The sequence below is a fragment of the Pelobates fuscus genome, chromosome 11, assembly GCF_036172605.1.
Source record: "Pelobates fuscus isolate aPelFus1 chromosome 11, aPelFus1.pri, whole genome shotgun sequence".
In the NCBI taxonomy this organism is placed as follows: Eukaryota; Metazoa; Chordata; class Amphibia; order Anura; family Pelobatidae; genus Pelobates; species Pelobates fuscus.
The window spans coordinates 25,722,576-25,749,295 of record NC_086327.1 but is presented as its reverse complement, the minus strand read 5'-3'; the positions used below and the strand labels follow the sequence as shown (position 1 = coordinate 25,749,295).

General features: G+C 42.4%; 1 long non-coding RNA gene across 1 annotated transcript in view; it reads right to left on the bottom strand.

Annotated features, from left to right (window-relative positions):
* Positions 1 to 26,720, bottom strand: part of LOC134577512 (uncharacterized) — a 747,008-nt gene that overhangs the window by 86,682 nt on the left and 633,606 nt on the right. The gene's annotated exons all lie outside the window — the stretch shown is intronic.

Here is a 26,720-nt window from a genome sequence, read left to right as displayed (position 1 = left end):
CAGGCATCTGGCGGGATACAAGTAGTCAAGTAAGTTGTCAAAACTTTTCACTACTTAACATGGGAAGGTGCCAGGAAAGTCCAGACCCCACACAGAGAACTCCAAATGAACAGAGCATTACCCTCTAAGAGGAATCCAAATGTAGTACCTTGATTTCTTAATTTTAAGAATATATAAGCTGGAGATTAATGGGAGGACCATCACACCGGGACACCAGGAGAGCTGTCTTAGGTGTTTGAGACCACATGCCTATCAGATGAAGTTAAACTAACAAAATGCTTAGACAGCAGTTCTGGTTCCCCGGTGTTGTGGTCCCCCCTGATATCCAGATTATGTATTATTAAAATGAAGAAATCAAGGTAGTGCCATCTTATTCCTCTTGGAGGGTCCTGCTGTGTTCAGTTGGCTTTCCCTATGTGTGGTCTGACTAATATGGACATTTGAATGTTGAAGTAGAGGTGGAACACCATCAGCTTCTCTCTAAAATTAGACTGTGGTGTATATAAATATAAATATAAATATATATATATATATATATATATATATATATATATATATATATATGGACTGCCTGTACTTTATTTGCGAACTCAGTTATCCAAGTTCAATTGCATTTCTGGTACCATAACCACTACAGTGAGTTGTAGTGATTATAGTGCTTGCTTAGTTTGTGCATTAGATACATTTTGATTTCTTGGGATTAGTTGGGCCCCCATTGCTTACACTTACCTTTGATGATGGGAAGATTCCTCATCCTGGGACCGACCGTACAACAGCGGCGATTAGGGAATAACCCTGTCTGAATGAATCCTCAGCTCCTAGCTAATTTATAAATAATAGATACAGGGTTATTCAATAAAATCTGAATTGTTGCTAATAGAATATAGGCAAACATAGCCCAGTTGTGACTATACCTGAGTTGGAAAAAAATTCTAGATCAGCTATTTTAGCCTATTTTTAGGTTTGGATTGCAATAAACTAAATGTGGAGTTTAGTGAATATCTCTGATAGTGAATCATTTGACAGAGAAACCTGTCAGAAAGCGGAATTGTCACAGTATGGAGACTTTGCTGAATCTGCATGATTACATCGCCGCTGGGGGTCCGGTGGCCAGGGGGGCAGGTAAGGTGAGATTTACTTACCTGAACTTGTTCCACATGGGCGCCTCCATCTACGTCCGACTGCTCCTCTTCAGCGACCAGGAGCCGATGTCACTGCATGCGCAAAAGTACAGCATTGAGGTCTGTGGAAGAACCCACGAGATGGTAGGATCCTCCATAGACACAGCCAATTCCCTGCAGCCGTCATTGGTGACAGCTGTCTGGACTGACACTGTAGCTCTGCTATGAATGTCAGGCAGAGTAAATATACGGAGACAAAGTAGTCCCACTTAGTCTCTGCATATCTCTTGACCTGGTTGAAATTTCAGTGAAAAACCAACACAGTCATAATAAGTATGTCACAAAGATTCTACCTTTATTAAATACCCATTTTTCAGGGTGGAGTTACAGCACTGCTGTAAGTGTCCTTCGCGATATAGTGGCTTTACACAAATATCTCTAGTGGTTTCATGCATTAGTACTCTGGTAGGTCTGGTAGTTTTGTAACCGCTGGCGGTTCCCTTATTTACCACTATAATGTCTTAAAGCATAGAATTTAGCAGGGCTAACCATACAGATATCTTAGCCATAATTTTATATAGTTAGCGTAAGAGATCCTCTATTTAACATATATAAATAATTGAGAATACAATAATAAAATAAGGATTGTCTTGGAAGCAATAGTTTTGTCTTTTAGATATTTATAATATAAAAATATAAATATAGACATATAACATCCATTATAGCAGAGTTTATAAGATGAAATTAAATGCTTGCAAATATCATTAATAGGTTAACATACCCTTCTGAACATGTCATCATGTCAGCCTCTCTGTCATTTTAAGATGGAGCAGCGTCTGTCTCCAAGTCTCTCCTCTGTGTCTTAACATTTAAAAAGTACACCTATTTATACCTTAGGTGTCGTCATTTTACGGTCACTGTAGTTCATATATGAAAAAGTTACTTTTTTTACTTTATTCATTTTAGGACCACCCTTAATTTGGCAAACATACAAGGCCATAACTAAAGGGTACATACGTCATGGAAATTTTCCTGACTTAGTTCAAGATGGCATCTTAAAGTCTGAATAGCTTATCTGTTGTTTATACTAAGACGTAAGTGCACAGTCGTGGGAGATTCCCGGATTTGGGGAAGTTCCATTAACTTGGGGTTACCACAGTATATTGTGTACTGAAAGAGTCATAGGATAGGCTTGAAGCTTGTTTATGCATTATTGTTATTGTAATTCGTCTGGGACAAAATGGCGCAAACATATTATGCACTGAGGTTATTGCTTAAAGAAACATCTATGAAAAACAATATGTTCCATTTCTAACACCTTGTCAATTTGCAATATCTCTTAAAGACAAAGTCCACAGTTTAAGAAATACAACATTTAATTCTAAAGCTTGTAATATTTGCATTTGCCCATAACAGTTTCACATCTGTTAAATTTGTTTATCTACACATATTTACAGGATTATTTACTAGTGAATCCCATTACTACCAGACAGTTAATTTGGCTATCACCAGCTAGCTAATTTCACTACTACCAGGCCCGCTAGCTAATTTCACTACTGCCAGGCCAGCTAGCTAAACTCACTACTGCCAGGCCAGCTAGCTAAACTCACTACTTCCAGGCCCGCTAGCTAATTTCACTACTGCCAGGCCAGCTAGCTAAACTCACTACTGCCAGGCCAGCTAGCTAAACTCACTACTACCAGGCCAGCTAGCTAAACTCACTACTATCAGGCCAGCTAGGTAAACTCACTACTATCAGGCCAGCTAGTTAATTTCACTACTATCCGGCCAGCTAGTTAATTTCACTACTATCAGGCCAGCTAGCTAAACTCACTACTACCAGGCCAGCTAGTTAATTTCACTACTATCAGGCCAGCTAGTTAATTTCACTACTACCAGGCCAGCTAGCTAAACTCACTACTATCAGGCCAGCTAGCTAAACTCACTACTATCAGGCCAGCTAGCTAAACTCACTACTATCAGGCCAGCTAGCTAAACTCAGTCCTACCAGATAGCAATTGTCACTATTATATTTACAAACTCCTCCACGAAAGCATTGATTGCCCCCATGCAGAGCCTTGTACATGCACATTCTATCCTTCTATACAGAGCCTTGTATATATATACAGTTGTCCTCAAAGGTTTGCATACCCTAACAGTAATCGTACAATTTTGACATTGTGACATTTTGCCATTGATTTTGAAAATATGACTGATCATGCAAAAAAAATGTATTTTATTGAAGGATAGTGATCATATGAAACCATTTATTATCATAGTTGTTTGTCTCCTTTTTAAATCATATTGATGACAGAAATTATTCAAATGACCTTGAATGTCTGGCCTTGTTACAGACACACAGGTTAAAATGGCAATTAAACGTTAATTTCCCACACCTGTGACTTTTTAAATTGCAATTAATGCCTGTGTATAAATAGTCAATGAGTTTGTTATCTCTCCCATGGATACACTGAGCAGGCTAGATACTGAGCCATGGCGAGCAGAAAAGAACTGTCAAAGACCTGCGTAACAAGGTAATAGAACTTTATAAAGATGGAAAATTAAATTAAAAGATATCGAAAGATTTGAAAATGACAGTCATTACTGTTCAATCACTAATTAAGAAGTGGAAAATTCAGGAATCTCTTCAGACCAAGCCAAGGTCAGGTAGACCAAGAAAGATTTTAGCCACAACTGCTAGAAGAATTGTACGGAATCAGGGGTGTATTTACCCCGAGGTAAACAAGGCATTTGCCTTGGGCGGCACTTTCTGGGGGGCAGCAAAGAAGCCGCCTCCCAATCACCCTGGCAAATGCCTTGCTAGCCTCTTGTCCTGGGGGGCCCAGGAGCTGGCCGGGTGGCCACCCCAGGGTCCCCCAGGCTGGCAGCGGCGGCACTTTCTGGGCGGGTGGCGAGGGAGCACTAATCCTCCTGTTCAGTTCCCTCGCGCGCACCACAGTGATGCCGGAGCCGGAATATGATGTAATGGCTGAACAGGAGGATTAGTGCTCCCTCGCCGATTGCAGTCACCGGCCGGCCGGCCGCCCAGCAGCCCCACTGGACCCCAGGGTTAGTGACAATCCACCCCAGCATTCCCAAAGGTAAGGAAGCTGAGGGGATTGAATTTTAAAAAAAGTGAGTGTGTTAATGTGTGTGTGTGTCTGTTAGTGAGTGTGTGTATCTGTTAATGTGTGTGTGTCTGTTAGTGAGTGTGTGTGTGTGTTTCTGTTAGTGAGTGTGTGTGTCTGTTAGTGAGTGTGTGTCTGTGTGTCTGTTAGTGAGTGTGTGTGTGTGTTTGTGTGTCTGTTAGTGAGTGTGTGTCAGTTAGTGAGTGTGTGTGTGTGTGTCTGTTACTGTGTGTTGTCTGTTAGGGAGTGTGTTACTATGTGTGTTAGTTTGTGTGTGTCTGTTAGTGAGAGTGTATGCGTGAGTGTTAGTGAATGTGTGTGTCTGGTAGTGACTGTATGTGTCTGTTAGTGAGTGTGTATGTCTGTTAGCTAGTGTATGTGTGTCTGTCAGTGAATGTGTGTGTCTGACACTGAGTGTATATGTGTCTGTCAGTGAGTGTGTATGTGTATTTAGAAGGCGGGGTGGGGGTGCCTGAGTTTTGTCATGCCTAGGGCAGCACAAAACCAGGATACACCACTGTTCGGAATACAGGCTGCTCTGGAAAAAGACAGTGGTTGTTTCAAGGAGCACAATACGGCCATACTTGAACAAAAATTAGCTGCATGGTCGAGTTCCCAGATAGAAGCCTTTAGTGCACCAATGCCACAAAAATGCCCAGTTACAAAATGCCCCAAAACACCTTGACACACTTCACAGCCTCTGGCATACCGTAATTTGGAGTGACCAAATAAAGCTTTATGGTCACAACCAAAAGTGCCATGTTTGGAGAGGGGTCAACATAGTGAAAAGAATACCATGCACACTGTTAAGCATGGTGGTGGATCACTAATGTGTTGGGGGAGTGTGAGCTCTAAAGGCACCTGGAATCTTGTGATTGTGAATGCAGCAAGTTATCAGAAAATACTGGCAGACAATTTGCATTCTTTAGAAACGTAGGCTGCGCATGGGATGTTCTTGGACTTTCCAGCTTGACAATGACCCTAAGCACAAGGCCAAATTGACCCTGCAGTGGTTACAGCAGTAAAAGGTGAAGGTTCTGGAGTCTCCTGACCTTAATATCATCGAGCCACTCTGGGGAGATCTCAAACGTGCGGTTCATGCAAGACGACCAAAGACTTTGCATGACCTCAGGGCATTTTGCATTACAAAAAAATAAGCAGCTATACCACCTGCAAGAATTAGGGGCCTCATAGACAACTATTACAAAAGTATGCACGTTCTCATTGATGCAAAATGGGACAATACGCAGTATTAAGAACTAAGAATATGCAGACTTTTGAACAGGGATCATTTTCTTTTTTTCTTTGTTGCCATGTTTTGTTTTATGATTGTGCCATTCTGTTATAACCTACAGTTGAATATGAATCCCGTAAGAAATAAAAGAAATGTGTTTTGCCTGCTCACTCATGTTTTATTTAATATATTACCAATTCTCCAAGGGTATGCAAACTTTTGAGCACAACTGTCCATAACTTCCTTTCAACCATGCAGAGCCTTGTATGCACACCTTCCTCTGTCCAATGCATAGCATTGTATATGCACATTCCATACAGAGTCTTGTATATACATAACTTCCTTCCAACCGTGCAGAGCCTGGTATATACAAGGAAGGTGTATATTTACAACGTCCTTTTCACAATGCAGACCATTTTGTCTTTTCTACCTATACCTGATAGCAGTGCTTTATATTTACAATTTCCTTACAGCAGAGCCTTGTGCGTCTTTCCCCTTCTCTCACTTTCTAGCAGAGCAATGCGCCAAATCGTCCTAGCCAATCGTCTGCAAACATTTGTTTTAATTCTTTTTCCACAGCATTGTTCGTTTAATGGATTGACATTATTATTGCTTGTTTGTTATTTAGTACATTATTTATTACAGGAGGGATTACTGGGAAGGATGGCATGAAATGATCAATTTTGCATCTAACTGTACGCCCTTAATCACAAACTACACACACATTTTAACCATGCTGGTTTGTAGTTTTTTATTTTATATAAAGTAATTGGGTGTTTGGGTGTGTGGACTCATACTTGGTATAAATGTGCCCATATTTTACGAGATAAGTCATCATAAACTTTCTTTATAAATGCAATTAAGGGTTTGTGGCGAAACCAACCTCGCCACTATGAGCTGGAGAAGCCTGGTTGCTCGCCTGCTTCCTTTGGACTATGGACCAGACTTTAACAAGCTTTATTTTACCTGCAGAAAGGCATATTCGTGCCTTTCAGCCGGGGTGTTCGGTAGATTCCAGCTACCGAACAAACTACCGTATGAGGGACCACCTAGGAGATGGAGTGTGCCGTCAAATAACCGCCCAGAAGCTGCGGTTAACCGCAGCTTAATTGATGAACGCTGGGTGGCCTTTGTTCGTTTGCCGACCACGAGGTAGCGGCCATTTTAATCGTGCAAAAGACCAGCGGTGTTCGGCGAGGATTCTATGGAACTATAAACGGACACTTAATTGCACGAACACCGCTGAGCCGTCTGTCGCCTGGGTCCTAATCGTACAAGGTTAACCGAACACTGGAATTCGGTATTTCTATGGGAATTGTAGTAACCCAGATAGCTATACCATGGAGCCTATTTGTGTGATTAAAGACTTTGGCTCCATGGCGATTAAACTGTATTCGTGTAGTCTGGGTGCCATTCACCTAATAATGTGCACCCAGACCTGAGCTATCTGGGGATATGTAACATGTCTGTGTTGGGTGGAATAAAAGTGACTTTATATATTTTAAAGCATAATACTGTATTTAGATCCCCACATGTGTAATGGAGTCTTGTCTTTGTCCTGGGAGATAATTGGATTACCTCTACAATTATCTCCAGGGCAGAAGGGAGGAAACCAGGATGCATTGTGGGAATGTTTACTGCTGTGTGTCTGTAATTGGTTTATGTCTGTCCTTTGTTACAGTCTTCCATTTGGTCCCCTAGGGGAGTGTCCACCAGGTGGGAGACCTGCATAAATACTGGGCAGGTAGCCCTGAGTAAAGGAGTTGCTGTTTAACCCTGAAGCTGGAGTGTGTCTCTTTCTTGGGGGGAAAGGGGACTGTATGCCGACTGCCAGGAGTGTAAGCTGTTCGTATTGCTTTTCCTGTTCGGCTGCTTCCAGGGTTCGTGTGTCTGCTGTTCGAGAGTTGGTGAATTCGTGCAGTTTGGGAGTTCGGGAAGTTGGTGCTTATAGTAGCTGCTGGTCTATGGAAAAGGGGATTATCGCCTAAACGCATTTTTTCCCCTTTTATGCTGAAACGGTCCGTTACAATTGGTGGCAAGCGGCGGGATCGTTCCTACAACCAGAGGGACAGCTACAGACAACACCATTCCTGGATTACAAAGTGAGGGCAACGCCAGTACCCGTACAGCGACCCTATCTACAAGGAACCAACTGCAGCAGAGCAAGCATGGCACCCAGCTACACGCAGGAGGAGTTTGACAAAGAGCTGAGATCACGACTGATTTTCTTCGGACCCAACCCCCCGGAGAAATGCGTGCGGCTTGTGAGTGGACATGTAGATGAGTACCTGCGGTTCATGGCAGATCCAGCCAAGGGTATCGGTCGCCCTATCCGGCGGCAGAGTGCGTTTCGGGGACTCAAAGGTGTACCCCAGGGAGATGATGGTGTCGTCCATCCTCCCCAGCAGCCGTGTGTGTCCCAGGGAGCCGAAGGTGCAGTCCTTCCTCCCCAGCGGCAGGCTGAGTTACAGGGGGCAGAGGTTGTTGTTCCTGCCCCCCAGCAGCAAAGTGATATGCCAAGAAGGCAGTGTGAAGTGAAGGGAGAAGAGAGCAGCGTCCTCCCTCCCCAGCGGCAGTGTGTGCCCCAGGGAGCTGATGGTGTCGTCCATCCTCCCCAGCAGCCGTGTGTGTCCCAGGGAGCCGAAGGTGCAGTCCTTCCTCCCCAGCGGCAGGCTGAGTTACAGGGGGCAGGGGTTGTTGTTCCTGCCCCCCAGCAGCAAAGTGATGTGCCAAGAAGGCAGTGTGAAGTGAAGGGAGAGAAGAGCAGCGTCCTCCCTCCCCAGCGGCAGTGTGTACCCCAGGGAGCTGATGGTGTCGTCCATCCTCCCCAGCGGCAGTGTGTCCTGCCGGGAGCAGAGACAGTCAGTCTCGCACCCCAGCAGCCGGACAAGAGAATGAAAGGGGAGACAGCTGGTCCCCCTTTCCACCAGCAGAGAGAGTGGCAGGGAGAGGAGCCTGCTACCCCCTCTCCCCAGCGGCAGCTTACCGTCCAGAGAGAGGAGCTTGTTACACCCTCTCTCCAGCGGCAGCCTAACCCACCAAGGGGAGATGTTAAGCCCCACGACTGTGCAGATGGGACCGTAGTCTCTGTACTTACAGCCCAAGGGGTAGGGACGGTCGGTCCTGTCCCCCAGCCACAGAGCGATGTATCCAAAGGGGAGACAGTCGGTCTCCCCCTCCGGCAGCCGAGCTATGCACCTAAAGGGGAGACAGTCAGTCTCCAGCAACCAGGCTCCAACCAGACTACTTCCGTGGTAGTGCTGGCACCAGGACAGAATACCGCTGGTCTCTGCCCCCTCAGCAACCCACCAAGGCAGCCTAACTGTTCCCCACACAGTCATGGTGAGACACCTGGACCTGGACAAGTTTGTAATTTTTTCAGGTGTAGTACCCAGTTATTGTGGGGGGGCTGTACTAATAGTTGTGTTTTAAGGGTGGGTTGCTGGACTAACCAGGGCACTGACCGGCAGGAGGTCAGGTACCCTGTTAGTCTAATTGGTAAAGGGGAGAAGTGTGGCGAAACCAACCTCGCCACTATGAGCTGGAGAAGCCTGGTTGCTCGCCTGCTTCCTTTGGACTATGGACCAGACTTTAACAAGCTTTATTTTACCTGCAGAAAGGCATATTCGTGCCTTTCAGCCGGGGTGTTCGGTAGATTCCAGCTACCGAACAAACTACCGTATGAGGGACCACCTAGGAGATGGAGTGTGCCGTCAAATAACCGCCCAGAAGCTGCGGTTAACCGCAGCTTAATTGATGAACGCTGGGTGGCCTTTGTTCGTTTGCCGACCACGAGGTAGCGGCCATTTTAATCGTGCAAAAGACCAGCGGTGTTCGGCGAGGATTCTATGGAACTATAAACGGACACTTAATTGCACGAACACCGCTGAGCCGTCTGTCGCCTGGGTCCTAATCGTACAAGGTTAACCGAACACTGGAATTCGGTATTTCTATGGGAATTGTAGTAACCCAGATAGCTATACCATGGAGCCTATTTGTGTGATTAAAGACTTTGGCTCCATGGCGATTAAACTGTATTCGTGTAGTCTGGGTGCCATTCACCTAATAATGTGCACCCAGACCTGAGCTATCTGGGGATATGTAACATGTCTGTGTTGGGTGGAATAAAAGTGACTTTATATATTTTAAAGCATAATACTGTATTTAGATCCCCACATGTGTAATGGAGTCTTGTCTTTGTCCTGGGAGATAATTGGATTACCTCTACAATTATCTCCAGGGCAGAAGGGAGGAAACCAGGATGCATTGTGGGAATGTTTACTGCTGTGTGTCTGTAATTGGTTTATGTCTGTCCTTTGTTACAGTCTTCCATTTGGTCCCCTAGGGGAGTGTCCACCAGGTGGGAGACCTGCATAAATACTGGGCAGGTAGCCCTGAGTAAAGGAGTTGCTGTTTAACCCTGAAGCTGGAGTGTGTCTCTTTCTTGGGGGGAAAGGGGACTGTATGCCGACTGCCAGGAGTGTAAGCTGTTCGTATTGCTTTTCCTGTTCGGCTGCTTCCAGGGTTCGTGTGTCTGCTGTTCGAGAGTTGGTGAATTCGTGCAGTTTGGGAGTTCGGGAAGTTGGTGCTTATAGTAGCTGCTGGTCTATGGAAAAGGGGATTATCGCCTAAACGCATTTTTTCCCCTTTTATGCTGAAACGGTCCGTTACAGGGTTTAATGTTATTCAAACTGACAAATATTCAGAATAAAGAATTGAAAATCTGGGAGTTCACAATTGTAACGTGTGAACAAACCCGTCTATTGTTTTTAAAACTTGCACAAACATCTACAGAAGAAAGTAAAACAATTTGAATGAAGGACTCCTGATTAGTGAAACATCTAACTGGACTAGTATGGATCTGACAGACTTACCGTGTATACTTGAGTATAAGTCGACCCGAATATAAGTCGAGGCCCCTAATTTTACCCCCCAAAACTGGGAAAACTTATTGACTCGAGTATAAGAATGGGAAATGCAGCAGCAGCTACTGGTGAATTTATAAACAAAATTAGATCCCCCAAAAATTATATTAATTGAATATTTATTTACAGTGTGTGTATATAATGAATGCAGAGTGTGTGTGTGTTTGTGTAGTGTGTATATATAATGAATGCAGTGCATGTGTGTGTGTATGAATGCAGTGTGTGTGTGTGTGTGTGTATAATGCAGTGTGTGTATGAATGCAGTGTGTGTATGAATGCAGTGTGTGTATATAATGCAGTGTGTGTATATAATGCAGTGTGTGTGTGTATGAATGCAGTGTGTGTATATAATGCAGTGTGTGTATATAATGCAGTGTGTGTGTATGAATGCAGTGTGTGTGTGTGTGTGTATAAATGCAGTGTGTGTATATAATGAATGCAGTGTGTGTGTGTGTATATAATGCAGAGTGTGTGTGTATATGAATGCAGTGTGTGTGTGTATATATAATGCAGTGTGTGTGTATATAATGCAGTGTGTGTGTATGAATGCAGTGTGTGTATGAATGCAGTGTGTGTGTATATAATGCAGTGTGTGTGTGTATATAATGCAGTGTGTGTGTGTGTGAATGCAGTGTGTGTGTGTGTGAATGCAGTGTGTGTGTATGAATGCAGAGTGTGTGTGTGTGTGTGTGTGTGTGTGTGTGTGTGTGTGTGTGTGTGTGTGTGAATGCAGAGTGTGTTTGTGTATGGAATGCAGAGTGTGTGTGTGAATGCAGAGTGTGTTTGTGTATGTGATGCAGAGTGTGTAACCTTGGTGGGGGGGTGGGCATTTTTATTATTAATTTAATATTACATTTTATTTTTATTTATTTTTAATATTATTAATATATATATATATATATATATTTTATTTTTTTTAATATTATTTTTTTTTTTAAAAAATGTGGTCCCCCCCCTTCCTGCTTGATACCTGGCCAGGGAGGGGGGCTATATTATTCCCTGGTTTAATGTTAGTCGAACAAATGTTTAATGTTATTCAGCAAAACGCTACACTGTGCCAATTAAATGGTCTCTATAAGACAATCTGATAGAAAAAACGATTTTAACTCGAAAGCGCTTCTAGTGGCTGTAAGGAAGAGGTGCCTTTAACCCTTCCATGTAAACATTCCATTCCATTGCAGGGTTAAAGTGACAGGACTACCGCACCCAGACACCTTTAATGAATTGAAGAGGTCTGGGAGACTTTAGTGGTCTTTTAAACCCTTTCTATTTTTTAACTAGGGGCAGGGGTTAATCGAAAGTAAAAAAGGGACAATCTAATATTAAAAATCTATTTATTTTTACGTTAGAGTGTCCTTTTAGGTGAGTCTCACACTACCTGATCTGCTCCTTTCCAATGAATAAGGAATATATGTCTATTTTAAGTTATGCATCAAGAGTATTTTGTGCGGTTCTGTTTAGACAAAAAATGCTAAAATTCAGTGTTTTCTTAATCACTTCAGTCTGCCGTTACTATGGAAACGTAATGCTGCACTGGGCTCTGTGGAAGCCTCTATTTTTAACTCCTGGACATTTATCTCGACTTTATCTCCTAAAGAAACATAACATTAAATAAAATTCAAGTCCTGTGAAGAATTAAGAAGAGTATAAAATACGAGTTATGAATAAAAGAAAATGTCTAAAAATGATATAGATAAGCAAAAAATGTTTATTAAAATTGCTAAATACTGATTGGAAATTCAGGAAGTGAAATAGGCTGTAATTACAGAAAGGAAGCAGTAAGTATTGAAGGGCAATATAATGTCCAAAGTGAACCCCCCTTTTTTAATGCATTATAAAGATAATTCATTGCAAATGTAGAAATCAACTAAAGGGATAATCTCAACACCAAAACAACTTTAGCTTAAAGGGTTACTCCAAGCAGCATGTCCAAGTAGTCATGGTGCCAGGAGTCTATTATTATTATTATTGCCATTGCCATTTATATAGCGCCAACAGATTCCATAGTGCTTTACAATGCTATGATAGGGGGGATTTAAGTATAAATAGGATAATTACAAGACAAGTTACAGGAACGATAGGTTGGAGAGGACCCTGCTCAAACAAGCCTACAGTCTATAGGAGGTGGGGTGCAAAACACAACAGGACAGGAATTCGTAATCAAATAAGGTGGGAGTAAGGCAGAGAAGGAGGAGAGAGAGTAGAGTGTAGAGTGCTGCCTCCCAGGAGAGAGCAAGAGACAGGTATGTGAGGTAGAGGCCACTCTGGGAGGCCATAAGCTTTCCTAAAGAGATGGGCTTTAAGGCACTTCCTAAAAGATGCAAGACAAGGGGAGAGTCTGATGGCGGTAGGCAGGCTATTCCATAGGAAGGGAGCCGCCCGCGAGAAGTTCTGCAAGCGTGAGTTGGCAGTACGGGTGCGAGCAGTGGACAGGAGGTGGTCACGGGCAGAGCGGAGAGACCGAGAAGGGGCATACCTATAGATCTGTGATTAGATATAAGAGGGGCTAAGATTATTCAGTGCTTTATAGGTATGGGTTAGCACTTTAAACTGACTCCTATAGGATACAGGAAGCCAATGTAAGGTCTGACAGAGGAGTGAGATGTGAGAGGACCGACTGGAGAGAAAAATCAGTCTGGCGGCAGCATTCATTACGGACTGTAGCGGAGCAGTACGGTTTTTGGGAAGACCAATCAGGAGAGGGTTACAATAAACCATGCGGGAAATTACTAGAGCATCTTGTGTAAGAAGACAAATCTGTAATGTTAACGTCTATGAAACGTTGAACATACAGAGTTTAACCCCCTTGCTGCCAGTGGTGTAACTCCACCTCCAAACGCATCATTGGGTTGTCATTAGCCAATCTGGAACAAGAGTTTCCGGGTGGCTACTGTGAATTTGGTGCAAGTTTGGTGTCTGATGCCAGAACGCACAGCGTACCTTCAAATGGCCAATTAAGCAAAACTTGTTTTGGTGCGGGGGTGAATACACTTTATTTATTTTGTTTTTAATTAAACAATTTTTAAGTAGCCCGTGTCCCCACACTACAATCCCAGTCCTCCCATGACAGGCCACGATCCCCCTCCACTACAGCCTCTTTCCTCCCACTATAGCCCCATATCCCTCAGCCCTAGCATCCCCACCACAGCCTCTGCCATTACACCCCTATGCCCCCCACCACGGCCACTATATCCCGAACACTGCTCTTCTCACCCCAAAACAAACAACCTCCAAAAGCAGCATCCCCAGAAACAAGCAATCCCACAAGCATACCCTTACAGATGCAACACAACAAACAGCAACATCACACACGCAACCCCACAAGCAGCATCTCAACAAACCTTGCATTAACATGTCCAATCGCACAGCCCAAACCTTTGCATATATGTATGTGTGATATATATATTTAGAATAAAGGGGCAGTGCATTGAGTAAACTGGCTTTGGGGCAGCAAGAAGGGTAAATCTGGCCCTGCTCAGTTCCGCTCATTTAGAATCTCTAAGTAATGGTTTTTAAAATCCAACTTAATGATTTATTAGTACTAGGAGATAGAACGAATATTGATAATCAATACTCCTGAAACATTAGCCTGAATAGCTGCTATACTTTAGAACCCACACGCTTGGCCTATCCACCTGAAATTGGAGTTAATAAAAGCATAGGTTTCAATTGGTGATAGAAAGAGGAAGAATTAGTCTGTGTGATCCTGCCTGGCATTGCAATATATATATTCTATTAAAGTGACCCATGGTATATTATTGTTGTTGTTTATAAAGCGCCAACAAATTCCGCAGCGCTGTACAATGGGACCAAGGTCTTTATTGTGCTCCTGTAAGTCTTAAAGGACCACTCTAGGCACCCAGACCACTTCAGCTTAATGAAGTGGTCTGGGTGCCAGGTCCAGCTAGGGTTAACCCATTATTTTTATAAACATAGCAGTTTCAGAGAAACTGCTATGTTTATACTGAGGGTTAATCCAGCCTCCAAAACCTCTAGTTGCTGTCTCATTGACAGCCGCTAGAGGCGCTTGCGTGATTCTCACTGTGAAAATCACAGTGAGAGCACGCAAGCGTCCATAGGAAAGCATTGTAAATGCTCTTGCCGCGCGTGCGCATTCAGCCGACGGGGCGGAGAGGAGGCGGAGAGGAGGAGGAGAGCTCCCCGCCCAGCGCTGGAAAAAGGTAAGTTTTAACCCTTTTCCCCTTTCCAGAGCCGGGCAGGAGGGGGACCCTGAGGGTGGGGGCACCCTCAGGGCACTCTAGTGCCAGGAAAACGAGTATGTTTTCCTGGCACTAGAGTGGTCCTTTAAGAAAAGCAGAAGGCTAATATTTGTCAAATACAGTGTTTCCGATGTAATTTTCCTGCAATTTGTTTTGCTTATTCATGCATAGATATACAGTAATAACACAGGATGTTATTGTAGTATAAATAACACAAGTGTGTTTTGATCTGTGAATTATCCGGAATTTGCCCTCTTTGGGCTGTGTGGAGCAAAGATTAATATACCTAGCCTCCGAATTGAGCTATTACACTTCCTACATGCATGTCTGCTCTCTGCATTCCTTTTAGTAAAATGTTCACAAATTGAGTAAACTAGCCATGCTTGCAGGGATACAAATACAAAGAAAGGATGCATAATAAAATGGAATAAATATGAGATCTTTAATTAAAAATAGAATGCTAAAAGTACGAGCTGAATATACCCCCCTCCCATTTTATGTATAATCTCTCTACTCGTTGGTCACATACCTTATAGTAATATCAGTCAGAGCAGGATTAACGATAAGGCGGCCGACTAGTGCTGCAAGGGGGGTTAGACAGGGGGTCCAGAACCATGAATTTTCTTGGCCCCATTAACCATCCCTATGTGAAAAACACCCACACTGGTAATCTGCCTAGGGTCCTTCTCGATCAACAGCATTTGATTTCAATGTTGTTCTTCTCCTATAAATATCTTAAGAATATGATGCTTTATTTTCAATTGCTTTTAGAAATAAGCAAATTAACTTTCAAAGTCCAACTTAGAATGGATGCCAGTGAGACAACAGTACTGCTTAAGAGCTTGTGGTCCATTCTCTAGGCAGCTAATAGACATCTCTACCAAGATAAATGGTGTAATGTGGCTTTTGTGGTCCAGATACTCTATCTCCTAACAGAATGTGAAATGTGCTCTAATACAAAAAACAAAACAAAGAAAAACACTGTGCTAAGGCACCAAGTCCAATAGATTGCTGTCCCTACACCCCTTCTTTCATAGCCGGGTGGGGAGGCAATAGATGTGTGGTCAGAGCCTTATCCACTGAACTCAGCGCCTATGGCATCACTGAAATTGCCCCTGTCACAGCCCCTGTTCAAACATCTAATACCCATCTTTTAGATAACTTTACCATTAAATCAGCTCATAAATTCAAGCTCCTATACTGTATAATGTGCATTCACTGGCTGAATATAATGTGTGTGTGGTGTGAGCTGGCTGTATGTGATGCGTGTGTGAGCAGGCTGTATGTGATGTGATGTGTGTGTACTGACTGTATGTGATGTTGTGAGAGTTGTGTATGCAAGATTGACAGACTTCCTCGAATCCAACTCTGCTTGTCCTGCTTCAGTCTGGATTAAGCGCTCATCACTCTGTTGAAACAGCTGTGACCAAAGTATTCAACTTTTTAATCGCTGCTAAATCTCGTGGCCATTACTCTATCCTAATTCTCCTTGATCTTTCTTGCTGCCTTTGACACTGTTGATCATCAACAGCTTCTTCTCATTCTCCGTAATCTCGGTCTACGAGATACCTCTCTTTTCTGGTGCTCCTCCTACTCCCCAACGCTCTTTGTTGGCGTCCCCCAAGGTTCAGTCCTTGGTCCCCTACTGTTCTCCATCTATACTGCCTCCCTTGGTAAACTCATCAGCTCCTTTGGCTTCCATTATCATTTCTATGCAGATGACACGCAAATCTACCTGTCCTCTCCTGATCTCTCCCCGTCCCTCTTGACCTGTGTCTCTGACTGCCTCTCCGCGATTTCCAATTGGATGGCTGCTCACTTCCTTAAACTCAACCTGTCCATAACAGAACTTCTGGTCTTTCCTCCCTTAAGTGTTGCTACTCCCGTGTCTGTCTCCCTCCAAGTCAACGGCGCCACCATCACCTCAACCTTGCAGGCTCGCTGCCTAGGTGTTCTCTTTAACTCCGACCTCTCCTTCACCCCTCATGTTCAGTCAATCGTCAAATCCTGCCTCTTCCATCTCAAAAACACAGCTCACATCCGCCTCTATTTAACACCAGACGCGGCAAAGATGCTGGTCCATGCTGTTGTTCTTTCTCGCCTTGACTACTGCAATACCCTTCTCAATGGTCTTAAGTGTTCCCAGATTGCACCGCTGCAATCTATAAATTAATTTTTCTGTCCGATCGAACCTCCCACGCCTCCCCCTCTGTCAGTCCCTACATTGGCTTCCAGTTAGATATCTGGCTCAATTTAACATTCTGGTGCTTGCTTACAAGTCCCTACATAATGCTGCTCCATCCTCTCTAATACACAAGTACGTCCCGTCAAGGCCCCTGCGTTCGGCCGAAGACCTACGTCTATCCTCTGTCCGAACTCCCACATCTGTTTAACAATTGAGACCCGCGTGTCTCACATGTTGCGTAAATGTTCACGCAACCTGTGAGTTCCACAGTTTCACATTTAACTGATACAGACCTGCGTGTCTTGTACTACTATGTTACATGTTGTATCTGACACACACAAAAAAAAAGGATGACAGGAGGATCTCTTGTCGAAAGAAACATATATATATGTTTTTGGTTGTTTTGTGACTTCCTCCCTGTTTGTACTATATATTCTTGAATTAAATAGATTACATACCTTTTAGATATTTTGTGGAACGTTCCTTTCCCAGCAATTATTTAGGGTATATCCTAAACAACTGTCAAAAGGAAAACCCCTTCTCTTATTTGCTATAAAAAGTTAAACAAAATTTTAAAAAAACAAAAATTAAAAAAAAACGTTAAACAACTATTTACTTACCTTTTTTCTTTTGTCCAATGCAATGATTTTTATAGAGCACTATTGGGGACTGAGTTTGCAAGTGCGTCGAGCACCGCGCGTTCATCCAAATGCTTCACATAGGAAAAGGTTGAATGACTGAGTTTTACTCGATCGTTGATTTTTTACAAACCTGCAATGTTTTACATTGTGCGGTTAAAACTACATGATCTCTCCACCTAGACCAGGGATAGGCAACCTTCGGCTCTCCAGATGTTGTGGACTACATCCCCCATAATGCTCTTACACACATAATGCTGGCAAAGCATCATGGGAGGTGTAGTCCAAAACATCTGCAGAGCCGAAGGTTGCCTATGCCTGACCTAGACCAAGTCATTGAAATGAAGCGGACTGAATGACTTTGGTGGTCATTTAATTCAAATGTATGGAGACGTCTGCCCCAAAATAAAAATAAAAATTGTGAAAACAAAATGCATACATTTATATTGATTGTTTTATTTTATTTTTCTAAACTGATGCAAACTAAATAAAAGGTAAACATAAAATTCTTGAGAAAAATAAAATATCACAAAAACACGCACAGCATACATGGGTCACAAGACGTATCATGTTAAAGGGACATGTTAGTTGTAATGGTAGTGTGTACTCAGCCGAGCAGAATGTGTAATTATAAGCTTAATTATTATAATTGTTTTTAAATGATTATTGTTTTGCCCACGAAAACATTAACCCGACCTTCATTTACATGAAAGATCAGTAATTTGTATTATGAAAGACCTACGGATAGTGGAAAGTAACTATACGTTTATATATTTCTCCCACAAGTCTCAGAATTATCGCTCTGTTGCTGTTATAGAGTAATGGGCGAAAAGGTTTTTCATTAAAGGACCACTCTGGACCCAATAATAACTTAATCTCAATGACGTTCATGAACACTGCATTACCTTAAAGAGACACTATAGGCACCCAGGCCACTTGAGCTCATTGAAGTGCTCTTAGTGAGTGCCCTTAGTGTTGCAATATTAAACATTGCAGTTCCAGGGAAACATTGCAGCACTAAGTCTGCCCTCAGTGGCTGTCTACCAGCCACTAGAGGGCTTCCTGGATCCAAACGGACGCTCTGCATGAGGACATCCAGCGTCAGATTTATACCCATAGGAAAGCATTGATTCAATGCTTTCCTATGGGGAGGTCTAATGCGTGCGCGGCATTTGACGGAGCAGGTGGCAGAGCAGAGATCCAGCCCAGCACTGAGGGACATCAGTGGTAGGATAAGGTATATAAATAAAGGGGTTTTAACCCTTTATTTACCACGGTGGGGGCAGAGAGGGCTATAGTGCCAGGAATACAGTTTTGTAATCCTAGCACTATAGTATCCCTTTAACCCCAAACTTCTCTTCACCGTGTGCATCCACTCGGCTCGCCTGTATTTCCTACGACACCACTTTACACACTAGTGATAGAATAAGCCCACTGGCAGCAATACTTTAAAAAGGTAAGTACCTTTCTAATGTGGACACCAGAGAGCTGTCCCAGTAAAGCAAAGTTCAATTCTATCATTAGATGTGCTTGTCCTATGCCAAGGGTTCTAGAATCATGCAGACAGCAATGTAACAGCTCTCTGTAAATGTTCCACCATAAATGGGGTCAGCCAGTGAGAGTGGCAGTTAGCGAATGCATGCCAGACGGTCATACCCCTTCTTCACACAAAGCCACACCATTTCCGAATTGACAAACCTCCCTATGTTGAGAGGTGTGCATGCACCCATATACACATTCACAAAATGTACACACACACACACACACACACTCATCTACACATTAAAACACCAACTAAACCTACTCAGCATTTATATACCACATACAAAAATATACACATACATTGTTACACTACATACATAATGCACCACATGCACAAATCGACACATGAATTCACACGTTACATGAAAAGATATTCCGGGTTCACAATGTGAGATAAAAGCATTATGTCCGTCCGCTTGCTTTGCGTTTTGTGTACTGTGATAACAGTTACCACTATCAGTGGATATGGCTCGATCAAGATAAAACAGTACATTCGTATTATAAGAAAGCTAACACCATAGATATTTATTAACAGAAAACTAAGGCAAAATTCTAAACACGATGCAATCACAGGGGAAACGAGTGGAATCATCAGAAACATCATATTCCCATAGTTTCCACAGTGAATGAGCTACTTTGAATCATGACCCAACTTTAATGTTAACAATACCTTAAAGGAACACTATACAAACATATATTTCTGACACTGTAGTCCTGGCATGGCTGTTCAGGCCCCTGGCCCTGCTATGATTGAGCTGAAGATTTGTTTTTACGCACCTTTTCTCCCCAATCTCTGCCAGTCTCGCAGTGGCTGGCTCCACTTCCATGGCTGGACCACCAAACTTGAAGATCTCAGCCAATCCAATGATTTCCCATAGGATAGCATTAGGAGGCTATTGAGCATGCGCAGCAAAAGACTGTGCCAATCAGTAATGTAATCAATACATCTCTATAGAGAAGTTTAGCGCCTGCATGCAGGGCATGGAGATGCTGAACTTAGGTGCTGCACACTGTGCAGAACTAGACTAGAAAGCACTTCTAGAGGCTGTATGAGTGATTGCCACTGGAGGTGTTACTAGCCAGCAATATAAACACTGCCTTTCTCTGAAGGGACTGACTATAGACACCAGAACAAACACATTAAGCTGCAGGGGTTCTGGTGACTATAGTGTCCCTATAAGAAATCTCCCTCTTTGTCTACAGACTTGGATCTTTAAACATAACATAAATAATTGAAATATGAAACTCCTGAATAGCCCATTTTATCTGCAGCCTAAACTGCAAGAGAAATCTAGCTGGTCGGCAAAAGTACTACATCATTTTACATGGTTTCCATGGTGAGTTATTGTACGTTTCTTATTCTTTCACATTCCAAGAGACTCTCTTCGGGGGGCAGACCATGTTTCTGATCCAAATCCACCAGTCCTTCTTTACTGCTCTGGTGTCTCTATATTCTAGGAGTTTGGAAGAATACAGGGAAATCCTAACAATTTGCAGGACCCTTGGCTAGACTACTTGCAGACCCCCCACAAAAGACCATTTATTCATTTAGGGGCCCAAACCTTGCTAATGGTGGCCTTGGATCTGTTATACACTTAGACATACCAATAATATGGAGCTCCTAGAAAAGAGGGACTTTATGAAAGGAATAAGGTTCAGATGGATTTGGGCCCAAAATAGGCGCACTTGGGAGGTATGCCTCAATCCTTACGGAACCATTCAGATATAACAAAAAACAAACTGCCCTGTTAATTGCCATCACAGAAATAATCACATCCACAGAGGTGTTCAGAAAAGCAAGGACGCTTTTATATAAAATATATATTAGAAATCCCATAAGGAAGCAGCGCCTCACTGTGGTATGTTTATGGAAGGACAACAAGGACCTGATGCAGAACGTTTTTGTACGTTTTTTACGTGTCAATAGCATTATCTGCCTTCCAATTACATACATTACATTGATCGGACTTACTTACTAATATGTCAAAAAGGAGTATGTAACATTAAAATATGGAGGGGGAAAACAAAGCAGCCAATGAACATAAAAACAGATTGATATGTTCACTATATTGGCAAGGAAAATTAAAGGGACACTATAGTCACCTGAACAACTACAGCTTAATGTAGTTGTTCAGGTATGATCTATAGCTCCCTGCAGGCAATCTAATGTAAACACTGTATTTTCAGAGAAAATACAGTGTTTACATTGATTGATAGGAATACCTCCAGTGGCCGTCACTGAGACAGCCACCAGAGGGACTTCCTATCATGCAGGGCCCTAAAAAGGCCCTGTACACGTCAGACGTATTAAGATACGTCTGACGTGTGCAGGAGAGAGAAGGCACTGTGTGCGCGCCTTCTCTCTCCAGCCTGTCAGCAAAGGAGGGGGGCGGGCAAAGACCGCGAGCTGAGCTGTCACTCAGCTCGCGGCCGCGCACACTGCGCGCATGTGCGGTAGTGCGCTCAGGACTTCAGAGGGCGACATGAATGCTGCCCTCTGAAGTATGTGCGCATGCGCAAATGGAAGCGTCTGATTGCTCCCTGCTCACACCCACCTATTTCGTCATTTTGACAAAATAGGGGGCGCGGCTTCACGAGCCTCCCGGCGCTGGAACCAGGTGAGTAAAGAGGCTTGGCTGGAGAGTCCCTTTAAAACAAAAAAACAAAGAAAAATTTACCTGTGCACTATCCCAAATCCCTTTTCCCATTTAAATAACTGTAGGTTTTATAGTATCACTCCAATGACCATTAAAGTGTACGCTCACCTGCCAAATTAAGGCAAAACCTCTTAGGTGAGTCCTACACTAACTTTTAACGTTGCTGTTTTCAAATGTAATTCTATGTTCTGTTTGCTTTTGTATCACACAACCATGTTACAGTGCTGCCGCCCACCCCATGTTCCCTATTAAGTGTGTTGGGGTTTAAAACAAATACCCTTCTCTGTCTCATTAGAGATTCTGCCTTTTACCTGCAAGCAGCAAGGTGAATTCACCTGAGAGGTTTGCCCTGACGTGGCATGTGAGTTTACACTTCAATGGCCACTGGAGCGATACTAAAAACATCCAGTTATTTAAATGTACATAGGGATTTGGGACAGTGTTCCTTTTTTCTTTTTTTTATTGTATGTATTTGGGCTGATGTGTACTATTGTCATTACTGCCAGCCAGAAGTAGTGGGAGTTTGAGCGCAGAGCTTAATTTTGTATGTATGTAAGGAAAATCGACAAGGGTATTGAACATTTTACGTCAAACTAGCCAAACTGGAAACATTTGTTAGGAGAAACTGGAAAGTTACATTTTTATCTCCGTTATTTTCCCAGCTTAGAAACTGAGCTGGCCCCTGTCTGCCCTGCCCCTCCTAGTGGGCTGCTCTGCCTTTAACTTCTCGGGATTTATTTTTGTCCCAGTCTGGTCCTGGTGGGACCACTTGAAGGGAAACGTCAGCGCGCCATATATCCTTTGGCTGGCGCCACTCAGGGCAGTCCATGTTCAGAGCTCTCTAGAAGCATTGTGAGTAGGGTCTTAGTTTGTGGAGTTTACTAAGTATACTGTGAGCGCATCTATTACAAAAGCCACATAAAAGTCTAAAACAGGTATTTTCATCACCTGGGGTCTCCCCTTCGTCTTAGCAGGCACAGCCATGCAGAGCACCCGGGATGCCAGCCGCCTGGTAGCAGAATTGCCCTGGTAAGGACCCTAAACAGGGACCAAGAACGTAAGCCTACACATTCTACCTGGTGGTGACTGGACACCATGTGGACTATCAAGGCACTATTTAGTAGCTGGGAGAGTTCAATGGGAGGAGGGGGGGGTTAAGGATGTTTAAACCCTTCATTAAGTCTCAGCTGTTGTTTGGGTGAAGTACTAGTGGTAAACTCTATTCTGCGGTAGTCAGGAGGAAAGCTAGCGGAGATATTTTAACCGAGTACCGAGCTTCGCTACAGCATCTGTTGACTCACTTGTGCTACGCTAATTGAGAGCAGATCCCTGGTGTCCCACATCTGGGGAATGAATGTGTTATGGTAGGATGGAACCCTTAAACTGGGGTGGTCCAATATGATCCAGGACAGTTAGTGGGGTAGGAATAAATAGTTTTTCAGTAAGTAAAACGTTATTGAAAACCTTGTTTTTTCAAAGACATAGCAGGGACCCACCTGCACTACAGCTCGTTAACGAAGAGTCCAATGGAAAACTCAACCAAGAAAAAAAAACTGGGATATTCAATTTCTGTTAAATACCAAATTGTAGCATATTAAAATCCCAATTGGAAAATGTAGGGGCCAAGCTTTGACAATTGCTGATTTAGAGAATGTTTCTGCTATGATTTTGGATTTCAGTTCTTTACATTTTGGAGTGTAGTGAATAATCCTGGACCTGGCACCCAGACCACTTCATTGAGGGTGCCTATAGTGGTCCTTTAAATAAAGTTTTAAAACAGTATAAAATAGATCATCTCTATCTATCTCTATCACATAGTTCCAAGGATCAACGTTTCGACCTCTATAAACACACATGCAGACACAACCACACTGTAAACCACCCTGTCACTAACAGAACACAATTGCACACACCAACCAAGCTCCTGATAAACACATCTCTCATATCAAGCCAGTCTCGTTGTCAAACACCCTTGCTCTAATGTCACGATATTCCCGAATGGCATAAACGATCATACCATGCCACTATTTAGTCCTCTTGGCTATACTCAGTCTGCCAAAAATATTGTATTGATGTCCACAAGTTTGCTCTCTAAGCGCTGGTTTCACGTTAAGATATATATGTCTAGCTTAACTCTACACGTATTACTATGTGCTACTTCAACATCTTATTATTTAAAAAATGTGCATGTAATCTTTCATACCCCTCCGTTATAATCAATGAAAATAAGCATGAGGATTGACGTTGGGGTACCCCACGAGTGTTGTAATATCTTTATGCACTGCAAAAATAAAAAATTAAAAAAAATAAAAATACACTTAGAACTAAATAATATATATATACCTACATATAAATAAAAAATAATTTAAAACATATATATATATATATATATATATACACATATATTAATTCTACGTATATATTTATGTAATATTTTTACATAATAAGTCATTTTATTAAATAAAATTTGTGGGACCTGCCTGATAACCCAAGGATAAAGTCCAGAGAATTTAATTTGCTAGCACTATATTTAACCCTGTAACTTTACAAGACACCATAAAACCTGTACATGGTGGGGGGAGGGGGGGTACTGTTTTACTCGGGAGACTTTGCTGAACACAAATATTAGTGTTTCAAAACAGTAAAATGTATTAAACGATGATATCATCAGTGAAAGTGAAGTTTTTTGCATTTTTCCACACACAAATGGCACTTGCACTGACAATATAATTGTTGTGATACGTTTTACGGTTTTGAAACACTAATATTTGCAAAAGTAGACAACCCAAGGTATAGTTTTTTTTAGTAGCCACTTAGTTACAAACACTGGCCAAAATTGGCGTTCAAATTTGTTTATTTGCATTTTTCACACACAAACAAATATTATCACTAACTTTGGCCAGTGTTTGTGACTAAGTGGCTACTAAAAAAGACTGGACATACCCCATTTGCAATACCTTGAGAATGTCTTGAGAAAGTCCTGTGAACAGGATGAAACGCGCTTTCTCCTCTCTGTTATCTATTTATATTGATTCTATGGTTTACTGCCTATGTGACTGCCTTCATTGAGATCCTATGTGTTCTACAATTCAACAAGTCAAGCAGTTTTTTATCACCGCATTTTGATCACCTTGGTTTTTTGCCCTCCTCTCCCCCCTGTTATATCAGCTTTTGAACTTTTTAGATTTTTTGATTTTTTTTTGCACGTTTTTATTATACCTTTTTTTTTATACTTTTCAATACGAATATTATTGTTTTTGTATATTTATTTGATAATTTTTCTCTTAGAGAGGGGTATTTATGCAGTATCTTACATTACCTACAGTTTTTATTCACTTTACATGTAATGTTATAAAAGGGGTTTTCACCAAGTTTTGCAACATTTAGTTGATCAACCCCCTTAGTGTTCAAATCTACTTTCCCTTTGGACTGCAACATGCTGCTTCTGTATTAATTGAAACTGTTGCAGTTTTTGGGAAGTATATGTTAGAATTGGATACATTGTTTATTTAGTGTGTTATATGTCCCACCTAAGAGTTATTAAAGGACCACTATAGGCACCCAGACCATTTCAGCTCGATGAAGTGGTCTGGGTGCCAGGTCCCTCAAGTGTTAACCCTGCAGCTGAAAACATAGCAGTTTCAGAGAAACTGCTATGTTTCACTGAGGGTTAATCCAGCCTCTAGTGGCTGTCTCATTGACAGCCGCTAGAGGCGCTTCCGTGATTCTCACTGTGAAAATCACAGTGAGAAGACGCTGGACGTCCATAGGAAAGCATTGAGTAATGCTTTCCTATGGGCGGTTCGAATGCATGCGCATTTGACGCCGACGTAGGCAGAGGGAGGAGAGTTCCCCAGCGCCAGGCGCTAGAGAAAGGTAAGTGTTTTAACCCTTCAGCCCTCTTCAGCCCAGCAGGAGTGGGACCCTAAGGGTGGGAGGGACCTATTAACACTATAGAGCCAGGAAAACGAGTTGGTTTTCCTGGCACTATAGTGGTCCTTTAAATATATCTAGGGCAATTATTTTTCATTGGTGTAGCTGGTATTTTTTATTAAAGGTATATATCTTTTATAGGAACGTTTGTTTCCTCTAATTATTTGTGGAGCGCACAGGCTATATATTTAGAGTTATTTTTCCTATTTGCCAAGTCACTTGCTGGTATGTAGCTGCCCAAATGTATTATCTATCTTGGATAACCCCCCCCCCCCCCACTTGTTTAAATATATACAAAAGCATGTCTGCCTAAAATAAATCTCTTGTTTATTTTTAAGCCCTGTGAGTGCATTCTTTCACGTTGCAGTAATAGTGTCCAATATTGAGTTATCTTTTCACCTCTATATCTGCACATTATGCTGCCACAACGCAATATTGGGGTGGTATTAAAACATTTTTTTCCAGGCCTGCTTTTTGGTTCCCAGTCCACCCCTGCCAGTGGGAACAGTATGACATATTACACTGTGAGGACACCAAGGCAGTCCTGGACTCCTGGCACCATAACCACTACAGCAGGTAGTGTTTATGGTTTTTGGAATGTAATTTTCACAAAGGTTCCCCTTATATAAAATTACAAAAGTAAAAGCTGAAGTACATATCCATGTGTCTTTCAGTATTTCCCTAGTTTGAATTACTATATTCTTTATTGGTATAAAGTTCTACATATTTTAAAGATTTTTCAAATTGTCACCAGTCCCAAATTTGTCTGTCCCGATTCCAACCCCTTGGCCTGCTTTACCAGGTTTTCTATCTTGTGTCCCACTTCAAGAGACCCCCTATAAAAATATAGCAGAAGTATTTTAAAAAAATGTTTCCCTAATAGACAGCCACTAGGGGAGGACTTAACCCTGCAAGGTAATTATTGCAGTTTAAAAAAAAAACTTCAATAATTACACTTGCAGGGTTAAGGGTAGTGGGAGTTGGCACCCAGACCACTCCAATGGGCAGAAGTGGTCTGGGTGCCTACAGTGTCCCTTTAAGCTAAAAACATGTATAAACAGAAGTCGTTCTATTCCAGTCTCCCAAACATTTGCAATCCCAATGTCAATTCTACACAAACCCAGGTTCAGTGAACCA